The sequence below is a fragment of the Dasypus novemcinctus genome, chromosome 1, assembly GCF_030445035.2.
Source record: "Dasypus novemcinctus isolate mDasNov1 chromosome 1, mDasNov1.1.hap2, whole genome shotgun sequence".
NCBI classification, from domain to species: Eukaryota; Metazoa; Chordata; class Mammalia; order Cingulata; family Dasypodidae; genus Dasypus; species Dasypus novemcinctus.
The window spans coordinates 49,297,486-49,311,067 of NC_080673.1; the positions used below are offsets into that span (position 1 = coordinate 49,297,486).

At 37.0% G+C, this 13,582-nt stretch overlaps 1 protein-coding gene across 4 annotated transcripts in view; it reads right to left on the reverse strand.

Annotated features, from left to right (window-relative positions):
• HHIP (hedgehog interacting protein) overlaps positions 1-13,582 on the reverse strand; it is a 93,999-nt gene that overhangs the window by 11,045 nt on the left and 69,372 nt on the right. The gene's annotated exons all lie outside the window — the stretch shown is intronic.

Sequence of the window (13,582 nt, forward strand, 5' to 3'; positions counted from 1 at the left end):
TGGAGAGAGCTGGGATGGGTAAGAGAGAAGATGTGAGGTTAATAAAAGCAAGGACATTATGCTGACCTCCAGCATCCCAAGTCTGCTCTGTTTCTTCACATAAAATTCTTTTTTTTTAATTTATTTTTATTTTTTATTTTTTTCCCTCCCCTTCCCTCCCCCCAAGTTGTCTAATCTCTGTGTCCTTTTGCTGCGTGTTCTTTGTCTGCTTCTGTTGTTGTCAGCGGCACGGGAATCTGTGTTTCTTTTTGTTATGTCATCTTGCTGCGTCAGCTCTCCGTGTGTGCAGCGCCATTCCTGGGCAGGCTGCACTTTTTTTCGCGCTGGGCGGCTCTCCTCATGGGGTGCACTCCTTGCACGTGGGGCTCCCCTACACGGGGGATAACCCTGCGTGGCAGGGCACTCCTTGCGCGCATCAGCACTGCGCATGGGCCAGCTCCACACGGGTAAAGGAGGCCCGGGGTTTGAACCACGGACCTCCCATGTGGTAGACGGACACCCTATCCGTTGGGCCAAGTCCACTTCCCACGTAAAATTCTTATTTTGTTTGTAAGATGATGATGGTATTTTTTGACCACCAGAAGAGCAGTTTTTCAGTAGCCATGAAGTTCTTCTGAGTCACCATCCATGAACACATACAAAGTTGTCATTCAATAAGTAGGTATACTGTGCTAATTTTACTGGTGACTGAAATTGTAGAAATTTTATACATCTTTATTTCTCCTATATGGATTTGTTATTCACTCAATGACCCTCTGTTTGACTCATTCAAGGAAAGAGACTCAAAAGTAGAGAGTGTCAAAAATGTATCATGAGGAGCAGATGTAGCTGAAGTGGTTGGGCTTCTGCTTCCCATGTTACAAGGCCCTGTGGGAACCCCCCCCCATTTGATCCCTGGTACCTCCTAAAAACAGACAAACAAACAAACGAAATAAATAATTCTCACTGGGGAGTGGATGTAGCTCAGTGGTTAAGCACCTGCTTCCCATGTACAAGGTCCTGAGTTCAATCCCTGATACCCCTTAAAAAAAATAAAGCATTGCAAGTTGAATGTCACACAAAATATGCAAGCACATGACTCACATACTACTCAACAGGATGGTTTGTGCCCAATGAGATGAAACTAAAGAGAAGGATGGGAAGTGGATTTGGCTCAACTGATAGAGCATCAACCTACCATATGGGAGGCCCAGGGTTCAAACCCAGGGCCTCCTGACCCATGTGGTGAGCTGGCCCATGCGCAGTGCTGATGAGTGCAAGGAGTGCCGTGCCATGCGGGGGTGCCCCCCACGTAGGGGATCCCCACGCGCAAGGAGTGTGCCCGCATGGAGAGCCGCCCCACATGAAAAAAACGCAGCCTGCCTAGGAGTGGTGCTACACACACAGAGAGCTGACGCAGCAAGATGATGCCACAAAAAGACACAGATTCCCAGTGCCGCTGACAAGAATAGAAGCAGACACAGAAGGACACACAGAGAATGGACACAGAGAGCAGACAACTGGGTGGTGGGGGGAAGGGGAGAGAAATAAATAAAGAGATGGAACACTTGAGATCAAGAATGTAGGTGAATTCAGTTAAACAACAGCAACTACAAAGCCACATTGCCTGTTTGAGACAGTGCAGGGGTGTATGATGGGAAAAGGAATGAGGATATGATGAAGAGGGATCCAATACTAACATGCATTTCTTCCGGTCAGGGTATCTGATCCCTGTTTTCCTACTGATGTCTAATTAGACGCTTTGACTATTTTTCACCAAACATTCAAATATATGGAAACTCATTATGGAGGGAATTCTAAATTGCTGTTTGCCTAAGCTTGAATGCCTATCTGTGGATGTAACTATCTCATATTTGGACTTGTTTACTTTATATAAGACTGCGCGGCTGTCATTTATAAATACTCTGATTCTCTTAGAGTGCTATGTAAACACCTGGGAAAATTATCTTTTTACCTTCTATGAAATTGATAACTAACATTCCTTACTTAGCATGTTAAGTAAATCTTCTTCCTCTCTTGTAAACTATTATTCTATTGGAGATCACCTAATGTGAAAATTTACACAAACGGTAGCCTGTCTCTTATGAAGCTTCACTTCTCATAAGGAGCTTATTCTAGCTCCCTTTTCCTTTCTTCATTTAAATGGAAGTTTTCCAAGGGCTTAAGCTATATATACAATCCTCATCTAGTCCAGTCATTTACTTGGGCAAGCACTGTGCTCTTCTCTGGGATAAGACATAAACAAAGCAGGGTCCATGGAGTCCACGGTAGGGAAGACAGACATGCAAACACAAAATTAATGTGGAATGATACAGGTGTGCATGAAGTATAGAAATACAGATGAGGGAGCAATTAGTTTAGGTTCAAGGAATGTTCTAGAGAGCAGGTAACATATAGGTCACCAAAGTATTTTATCTAACCAAACTACTTACATTCCTAGCAGTTAGGAAAATACCACATATGCATTCAATTCAATAAATGCTTATTAAATTGAATTGACTGAATATTGTATTAAATTTCTCAAATGTATTTTTCTGGAATATAAGCTCCATGAGGACAAATATTTCCCTTCTTTTGTGTCTCCAAGGACACAGAAGGGTGCCTAGAATGTTGAAGATGATTAATTAAAATCTGTCAAATAAATGAATGAATGAAATCAATAAGAATATGGAATTTTTAAAGTGTATCTTTTCTGTTATTGGGTGAAGGCATTAGGAATATATGGACTATTAGGGGACAGGTAGTATTTAAATTGAATTGTCATTCTTTTATATCATAAACTAAAAACTAAAAACACTCTGTATTTCTATCTACTGCCTCCATGAAGTCTTAAAAGTTTCTTCTAAGGCATGGTTGAATTCATTTTAAATGAAACTTTTACACTAACTACAATCATAGTAAATAAAGAAAGGCTAAAAACTCAAGCTAGGACTGACACTAAGAGATATGATTATTTTCTCTTCGAGATAGGTATTAATTCAACATATAAATGCATTTTTCTAGTAATTATTTGGTAAAGCCTGACCAAGATTTTTGGTGATACCAAGAATCCCCCTCCTCCACTTTTTCTTTTTCTGTTGACATTTCTTTATGTTGAAATAGAACATTGTATGTATATTAAATGTAAATACTACATCTCCACATGCAGACGAGATCTAAACAAAAGTCTAGATTATATACTTCTGATATATTATTCATTTTTCATACTTATTTTTATTGGACTTGAAAATTGGGCATTTTCATGTATGGTCTAATAAGAACCATTGAAATAGTCTGGTTCTTCCTTTAAACAATTACTTTTTAAGCTTTTGGGCCCTTAGCTCTACTGAATGGAGTCAGAGGTAGCTTTCAAAATAGAAAACTTACCCAAGAGGATGTTTAGGCCTATATAAAGAATATATTGAGCCATTTGTTGACAGCTATATCCACAGCCCTCAAACTTAAGTTGGAAAAACATATTTCCTAATCCCTTCACACATGACAAATAATGAAAAACTAAAGGGCTAGTGCAGAAAATTGCCCAACACTCTTCAATGCACCAAGCATTGTTTTCAGAAATTTAAGACATTTTCTTAGAAACTTACTTTGGCTGCTTTGTGCAATGGTATAAAGATTCAAATACTTTCTTGAAATAATGGAAGAAGTTGAGAAGTGTAATTAATTCATAACATACATCACATGTGATGACTTTTTGTGAATAGCTAGGGCTAATGGATAACTCTGGGCAGTGACATTCTGCGTGGTTTCAATTTAATAACATTTAATTTAATAAATGAATGAAAACATCAATGAGTGAGAAGTCGTCTCTATAATTGTGTGGAAACACAGAGATAAATTCTGTCAAAACAGAGGAAGAGTTGCAGAAATCTATCTACTTCGACGTTTCCAAAAAGTAAAGGGACCCATTTTGAAGTCTGTGTTAAGGGATTCAGATTTCAAATTCATATTACTAGAAAACAGGATAAATAGGTGGGAAGTAATATTTATTTATAAAATCCTGACTCTTTGGAGGTTTTAGAAACTGTCATAATTCTACAGTCTCTCTTAAATGGCAATCTGCCGAGAAAGTAAGGTGATAATAAGAATTGTCTTAGGGAAGCGGACTTGGCCCAGTGGTTAGGGCATACATCTACCACATGGGATGTCCACGGTTCAAACCCCGGGCCTCCTTAACCCGTGTGGAGCTGGCCCATGAGCAGTGCTGATGCACGCAAGGAGTGGACCCTGCAAGGAGAGCTGCCCAGAGCGAAAGAAAGTGCAGCCTGCCCAGGAATGGTGCAGCACACATGGAGAGCTGACACAACAAGATGAAACAACAAAAAGAAACACAGATTCCTGTGCCGCTGACAACAGAGGCGGACAAAGAAGAACATGCAGCAAATAGACATACAGAACAGACAACTGAGGGGGGGGGTAAGGGGAGAGAAATAAAATAAATAAAAAAAAAAAGAATTGTCTTAACCTCTATCTAAATTCAAACTGGGGCACATGGAAAAGTGTTCCCTTCCAATTGGAATCTTTAAAAAAATGTTTTTCCTCCATGTTTCTTCCCATTCTTGTGAGTTAGGAAAAAACAGAGGAGTCTAAATCCTCATGACTCCTAGCGTGGTACGTGGACGAGCAGCACTTGGCATCATTTGGAGCTGGTTAAAATGCAGAATCTCAGACCCCAGCCCATACCCATGGAATCAGAATCTACACTTTAACAAGTCTGAAGGTGATTCACAAGCACACTCAAGTTTAAGAAGCACAATTCTAAATTAGGGCCATTTCTCAACCAGTAGCAATTAATTAGTTTGTTCAAGAGTTCCCAAGTGCAGCAGACTATGAAGTCTTAGGGCTGCGTGAAGCCTCACTCTGCATAGGGAGGCAGTCTCTGTAGTCAAAGCACAGTCTGTGGTTTAATGAATTTCCTCACTCTATAGCAGTTTAATAGACTCTGACAATCCCTACCCATTCATTATTTCTAAAACCAGTACTTACACCTAAAGAAGGAAAAGGAGGGGAGGCGGGTTTCTCATATATATTAGGTTTTATTTTTTCCCACGTGTATAGTTTCAGGCCAGGACCCTAGTGTAGTCCATGCCATCATTTTAATATTTGTACTAGTGCCCTTTTGCAAGGTCAATACACACATTGATTTTTTTTTCCCTCTTAATTTTCTTAGTCTGGATATTCACTGAGTTTATCTTGAACTTGTCAACATTTCTGTTGAGTGTCAGTTTACTCATGAGGAACAAGTAGAGTTCTGCATTCCAATGAATTTACAGCATATTTTGTGACTACACACGGCCGTTTGTAGCAGCTAGTAAAATGAAACTACATTTCACAAATTCAGTTTGGTGGTAAGGGATCTTATGTGTTCATCATCCAGTCAAATTCCAGGTAGAAGAACCCGGCAAATGGAATCTACTCTGGTGTAGGCAGGCAACACCGCTCTCACTGAAACTTGATGGCAGCATAGATTTCCAAACAATATTTTTCAAATACTATACCAAAGAATATCAAGAAATTTTTAGTTTTAAGTACCACTATTTTCACTTCACTCTTAAGAAATTACTTACTTTATATATTATATGTAGGCTGCAGAAATATTTTTATATATGTCCTGAGTAACCCTGATGTTGGAGTAAAGAGAAAGCTTAAATTCAAGAATAACTCTGAACTTAGTATATTATATACCATATTAATTTTTTTTAGTTGTTCTGTATATTTCTGAAGTTCTAATTATGATGGGGGTAAAGATTATGTTCTATCTTATTCCTTGACAGTGCCTTGAACTATCTATTTCTCTGTTCTGAAACATGCTGAAAAAATAGGCCTTGGCTGTTTTTCTGTGACCACTCTGAAGTCTTCTGGGGATTTAAAAGGCTTCATCACCCGCTTGCTGAGAAACAGAGTTGATTGACTTGATTGACTTCAGAATCTAGGAAGCTTGGAATTGAGTTGGCACTAAAGTGAAAGGAAGCAGCAATTAAGGGGCAATTTGGTAAAAAGAGTCATGGGTTTGGCTGTACAGTATTAATAAGCCCAGTGCTAATGAGCTTATCAGAAATTTCTCAAATACCCACATGATTTTGTTCTGTGGTTAAAAGAGGCAACTATAGAAAATAATAAATAAATAATAAACAATTTTAGAAATTAAAGAAAATAAATAATTTAAAAGATCAGAATATGTATGGAGAGTTGAAATGGCTCTCACACAGATAGTTAGTTACATAGAGTTCTGGGACTCTTTCCTAGCCCAGTGTTTTCTGCTCTTGAGTGGTTCTCTTATCCTATAAGTAAGCCAGGCACGGATATTTCAGGTACTGTTAATCTACTCTCCAAGCACCACCGTCATCACTACACATGCACACATTTAAAGGTGCTTATCTCCTTCATTCAAAGTTACTTTCATCAGTTACTGAATGTTGACTCAGGGAACTTAAAAGTTATGGATTCTCTAAAGGGAAAACTAGGAGAAATGACTAATGAAACTAGATAATTCCTCAGCATTTAGGTGAAAAGACAAAGCCCAGTTTTACTAAATTGCCTCAGGTATTTGTTGTACTGTGTTTGCAATTTCCTAAATTCAGAAATTGGGCAACTGAAGGTAATTAACAATGGTGAATACAGAAAAATAGGATTTCCACTTTAATTCATTGTATGTCCCTGAAAAATCTTGCTTGCATTCCACAAAATCACATACTTAAAATAACAGGGCTAATGGGAAAAATAAGGTTGGGACAGACTCCTCAAGATCTATGCAACTTTGTACTAACAAAAATAAAACTCAGTGCCTGGGGAGCTAGTTTGGGCAACCTAGTATACAGCTCAAGGCAATGCAGCTGGTGGCTACCTCAGGGGAGATTAGAAACACAAAAACAATTGTGGAGATGGAGGTGGAGTGCTGAATTCATAAGGAAGTGCAACCTGTAGACAGCATGCAAGGCTAGAAGGGTACCTCTTGCAGGGAGGGGAACCCAGGGCAGACATTCCTTTTTTTTTTTTTTTTTTTTTTTTTGAGGTGGTGGGGAGGGGCGCAGGAATTGAAGCCAGGGACCTTGTATGTGGAAAGCCAGCGCTCAAACACTGGGTCACGTTGGCTCCCCTGAGTTGTTTTTTTTCGTGTATTTGCTTGTTTGTTTTTTTAGGAAAGATGGGGAACTGAACCCGGGACCTCCCACGTTAAGCAGGCGCTTAATGGCTTGAGTCAGATCTGCTCCTCAGACACTAATTTTTAATTTTCTTAACACTGAGCTGAGAAAGCTCTTTTGCCAGCTGGAGAGGTAGACTGAGGGCTTGTTCCTTTCTTTATATTCTCTTTCTGCTATTCTGGCTATGCTTGCTTAAGAAAAGCAACATAACTTACTTTTATGCAGATGTTCTCTTTTATACCTTGGCCAATTGGTGTTAAAGAAATCATGCCATAGCAGAACTGACTGGATTTGGAAGCCAAATCAAAGTGAGTTTTACCCACCTTAGTACCCATAGCTTTCTGACCCATTAATCTGACAATTTATAATATACAATATTTGGGCATAAATTTTTTTGTTTCAAAGTGTCATTTATCTCAGGTAAGATTATTTAATTTTTCAAAAATGTGTGTAATGTCCTGAATTAAAATGAAAATAATCTCCTTAGAGGATAGGACCAGGTTTGCATTCCTCTTCTCCCTCTATATCATGTATTACAATATCCTGAACACAGGAGACATGCACAAAATACTTGTAGACTCATTAATTCATAAATCTTGGATTGCATTTGTACTCATTCTGATTTGGAAAAAAAATTAAAATGGAAATATTATTTTATGAACAAAAAGCCAATGCCATTACTTCCTGATATACAGAAGAGAATAAATTCTGTTCAAAATTTTATGTTCAAAATCTATTTTTTAACTTAAAATTTAATTCATAAATCATGATTGATAAAAATATTAAAATTTGGCATTAATAAGAAATGTCTGTAAGTTGGGAAAATAGATAAGAATATAACCTAAGCGAACCAGTGACTTTTTTTTCTGAATATATCCATTTTTATTAGGACAAAATTGATTCAGGCTAGTGACAACTAATATTTATAAATAAAACAAATAACACCTTGATTATAACATAATTCAAAAGACTTAAAGTCTAGAGTATTTTTCTTCTAGAAATCATCTAAAAGAAAGCTTTATTCCTTTTTCCCACCCATAAAGCCATACATCTACAGTGTTTTAGTTTTACATTATATGAATCTGCACACATTTTAAATATTACTAAATGTTTAAAGGGGAAGTAAAAATTTGAAACAAGTTTCTGTTGTTTAAAAGGGCACAAAAATGTTAGTTTAAATTCTTTGAAGACTATTGTTATGGTGACAAATTTCCAAATTTTGATGATATACTCTGACTCATTTGACAATGTTGACCATAAATCTTTTAAGCGACAAGTTTTTTTAAAAACTCAACTAAAATGAATTAGAAAAAAATGATATTAAAATGCAGTTTTTCAAATAAACTTACACCTTGTTTTATAAAATATCTTCTCACAAAATTTGCATGACTGTTTTAGATGTATCTAATGCAAAATTAAATCTCCCTTTGTCTCAGGTATTCCAATATCTGATGATTCACTGCTTTCAAAAAATATAAGATATTCAGAAGGCCTAATACCAGACGTTCATCACTGTCCCAGGGAGAAAGTCCCTGGGAATTAAAAAAAAAGAAAATAAAGAAAAACCTTTTAAGCTCCTAACAAATTAGTCTCATTTTGAAGAACATATTCTTCACTAAATTCATATTCTCTATTTTATATATTAACAAATAATGTTTCTAAGTGAAAATCAATCAAGTTTTTATAGCAATTTATGCAATTACTATAGATAATATTCCAATATTCTAAATTGATAGTTTAAGAGAAAGTTCAATTAGCATAAAGCAGATAATTCCTTTGAATGCTGTCATCATACATCACATATTAAAAGCCTTATGGAAACATTTAAAAATATGATCCCATTGATATTTTTCCATAAATTAATCTGTAAAAATTTTTTTTTATTTTGGAAGAGGTGAAGGCTCTATGTAAAGTCGCATGGATTGCCAGATTGTGTTAAATGTGTATCTACATATATACAGACATTGAAATCTGGCTAAGGTATGAATAAAATTCCAGTTGTACTTAGGCCACTAACATTTATTATGTGTGATGGTTAGAAGTTCTGACTTGGTTGTTGTCTCATTCTTCTGTAATATACGATTAAAATTTCAGGTGTTATGTGGCATCTTATGATTCATTAGTCAAGAAAATATTGTTCCCCACAACATCACACTGGATCTTAGCCAAAAGGCTGAGAAGCAATCACCACAACATTAAACATAGTATATTAAGGATAAAATCTATTATAAGCTGGCAGATAAGCATACATATACTTGTAGCTATTGAGTATGTAGAAAATTAGCAACAGAAAATATAGAAAATGCTCACTGTCTTTAGATTTAAAATCTACCACACTGCATGGATTTTTATAGGGCATATACTTGTTCATGACCTCTAGTGTTAAGAAATTCTGTCATGTTTGAAAACTAGTCCCTAGTGGAGCCTGTATCCCTGTTAATAGCTGAAAGGTCAATGGAGCTGCTAAACAGTTTGTATTACTGTCAGGGTGGCCATGAAAACACCACCTGCTGCAAGAGGGCTTGGCAGCTGGGTCAACAGGCACTGTGGGAATTTATCAACTCAGGGGGGCCACTTGCATAAAACTTTGACTGATGAATTGGGACTAGACTGGCTTATTGGGCTAAAGCTGCTCTATTATGTATGACTTTCTTTAGGATGGCAGAGCTGCCTGCCAGCTCCCTGAGGCATATGCAAAGGATAAACAGAACTGATTTCCCCTTATGAAGTGTGTTGTTTTCTTTTTTCTTTTCTTTTTTTTAAAGGAAAGCTCTCTTTAGCAGCCAGTGTCATAAGGAGTAGGATGAAGATATTAAGAGGAAAAACAAACCAACAGTAGGAAGTAGGTCTGTGGAGGGGAAGGAGAAATGAGGGGCAGTTTTTGATACAGGTCACAGAGCAATTTGGGGATACAACATTTCTGTAAAACGAAACTCACAAGCCTGGAATTTTCAGTGTTAATTTATAGACCTCTTAAGGGTGATTTGTGACTTGGGTGACTTGGTTAGGTAACAGACAAGCAATATGTTAAAATATAGTAAGAGTGTGCTCACTGTAATTAAATCAAGCCGATGAATAATTTTGTTTTCCAACTTCTTAGAGAAATAATCCTGTAAAAATACAAAATCTTAAAAAAAAATAAGGTCATTTGGTTTAAGTTCATCAGAAACAAAAATTAAAGAAGCTTTGTCAATAGTGTGAAAAAAATGTGTGTTCTATAAAAATACAACTTGGAAGTTACATAATTCTGTCAGAATACTTTAATTTCCATTCCCCAGGAGCACTGTTTAATTCTGAAAAGATTTAATAAAAAGCAAGCAACTGAGGGATGACATGGACATTTGAAAATTAGGCATTAGCTCTTTAAAGTTCCATGGATGCCTTTATTACAGTTTTTGAACTAAGAGACCCTTAGAAGTTGAGAGATCACCTGAAAATAATTCTTAAACATATGGAAAGAACACCAACAGTGCTAAAGAATTTAATACATTTTAAATCTGTTATTGCATTTATCTTCACAGCCCTCCATAAAAATGAGACTGGGGCAGAATGATCACCTGCAACTGAGTAATGGGCCAAGGAGGTACAGTGTGGTGAAACGACATATACAGGGTCAGAAAAGACCAGAGCAATTGACTCCCTGACCTACTAGGACAGACTCACTCCTAAATCTTGACTAATCTCAGATGACGCTACTAAGTGAACTTAAAATTACTGCCCAGTGGAGCGGGTGGAGCTCAGTGGTTGAGTTCATGCTTGGCATGTATGAGGTCCCATGTTCAATTCCCGGTACCTCCTAAACAAACAAAAAATTTACTACCCAGCGTTTGTGCTCCATATATCTAAATCTATTTTACTTTCTGGAATTTCTGACTAAAGGAACTCCCCAGACCATGACTAGATGCCTTTTGCAATCCTGTGAATTGGGGATAAATTGACCTGATCTCAGCTCCACTCTGCCATGAGATGCAACTGCATGTTTAGTGTTCTAACGTGGAGGCAAAATTCATCCCTTTTCTACTTCCCGAGGGATTTTTTCCCCCGTAAATATTCCTGAGTTCCAGGAAAGTCTTAGGGAAACATGGTTGTATTTCCATTTTCTTTTTGAATTTTCAAATTTTTTTCATTATAAAGTATGGCATTTGGTTTTCTTAACTGACTATTTTGCCATCCTTTTATGAGAAGGGTGGCCACTGCAAATGATTTGAAAATAGTTCCTTAGCGCCTTAGACCACACTGTCCTTGCACACTGAGATGGTAATGCTGGAACCTCATCTACTTTTGCTGAGATGACTTGAGATATTGTGTATGGTTTCTAAACTTCCTCATCTTTCTTGTATGTGTGCAGGGAAAGATAGACAGCCAAAAGAAACCTCACGGTGATAAAGAATATCATTTCCCTGATATGGTATGTGGAATCTAAAAGCTTTATAATTTATTGATATTCTCTTCCAGAGCCATAATTCATTTTCATCTGATGCTCGCAAGTTTATATACTGGTTTTTTTTTTTTTTTGGTTGATGAGGCTCTTTCCTCAAATACTCCTTTGAAAGTTTTATAAAAACTGTTTTGCTCTAAAACAGACATCCAAAACACTACTATGCTAGTAATTAGCTAATGTTTCCAAAATAATCCCGTTCACATGCTAAAGTGTCCGCTTATATAGAACTTCACCTCATCTAGAGAGAAATACTATAATAAATAAACATTGGCAACCAAATTTGAAACAGCACAAGGCTTCCAAAACATTTATTTCCTTATAGTCAGTTTAATTTTGAAATGTATACCTCTGCCCATGTACATGGATGGTATCTTTGGGACTCCCGTACACGCCCTGCCCTCCCCAAAACCAAACACACATCTTAACCCTGGCCTCACACATGACACGACTCACCCGAAACAGGCACCACAAGGGGAGGCCAGGCCTTTCAGGTATGTCACTCTGAGACCACCCTACTTGAGGAGGCCCTAAAACCACAAAGCCAGCGTCCCTCATGGCAACCCTGGTAATTAGAGACTAATAACGGAATGAACGTGCAAAATTCACCTCAATGCACCACCAACAGACTAAACAATCTAAAGGCAGAGACAAGGATTGCTGTGAGGGGGTGGGAAAATTAATTATAGTACTACCAGGAAGCTTACAAAAGCATATCACAACTTCGATGAACATCATGAAATAACAATGACGGGTTGAAACGAATTGTTTTAGAGCTGAATGAAATCCCTAGACCTCATTATGCATCATAGAAGGCTGGTATTTTATGGATTAGATTACTTTGCTTTTATTTTTATTTGTGCTAATTTCAAACAATCACCTAAATGTCTGATATAATTTTTTTTCACTCATTCCAAAGAGAACATTGTTTTCAAATTCAAAAAGGGAAAAAACCCTACAGTGTATGGCTACGTACATTTCTCATCGTCAAAGGAAAGGTGTACCATTAAATAGAAAAGGACTGCTATCAATGGGCGATAGATGAGAATATGTGATAAAGCAGAGACTGTTTAGGATTGATTATTCCTCTTTTTGTTCTGCAGTAGTCATTGTCACTCTACAGTTTTCTCAGGAAAGATGGTATTTTGTGGTAGGGAAAAAGGATCAGAATCTTTCATTTTGTTAGTCAATGGCTTCTTCAGAAAAACAGACAAAATTTATAACTCAGGAATGATATTTTTTAAATGGAATGAAATTAATGCCTGTAGTAAAATTTTCAGATTAATAGAATATTTCTTTTAAAAGATACTTAAAATCTAGGAATTTAAATTTGCAAAAGGGCTTATAAAGGTAAGTTAACATAGCAAGAATTTGAGATTTGCAGCATTGTGTTCAACAATAGTCTTATATGTGAGGCAACTTAGATTTCGTTATAGTGGATTTTAAACTTATAACTAATGTCTATTTAGCAGCCTAAAATTTTAGTCCCTTCTGATAGTTTGGGTTATATCCATAAAATTAACAATGGTTAATTGTGATTCATGGTGATTTGAAAGTTGTGTGTGTATGTTGAAGTTGTGGTGGGTAAGTGGGGAGCGGAAGGGGCAGGATAAACATATTCTTTAAAGGATTAAAATATTCAAATCTTCTGTTTGCTGAGGCAAATAACAGAACACTTCTTCAGTTTTCACTGGTTTAGTCACAGCAGTCCACATGAGTGCTGTGAGCTTTCAGAGAGATTTGAAATGAGGCTCAGATGTTGAACTGCCAAAATAAGTTATCCTGATTACCTAACAAAAATCATACTAAGCAGATGTAATGCCTGCCGGTACTTTTTTAGTTTTCTTGGAAAAAAAAAATAAAAGGGAAGGTTTACTGCTTCCAAGAAGAGAGCATGAGCAAGTCGGGTCCTCCTCTGGCTTTTAACGGAGGACTCCACATCTACTAAGACAGCTGATGACAACAAGGAGGACGTGTCCTTTTGTTTGTTTGTGATAAAACTTTT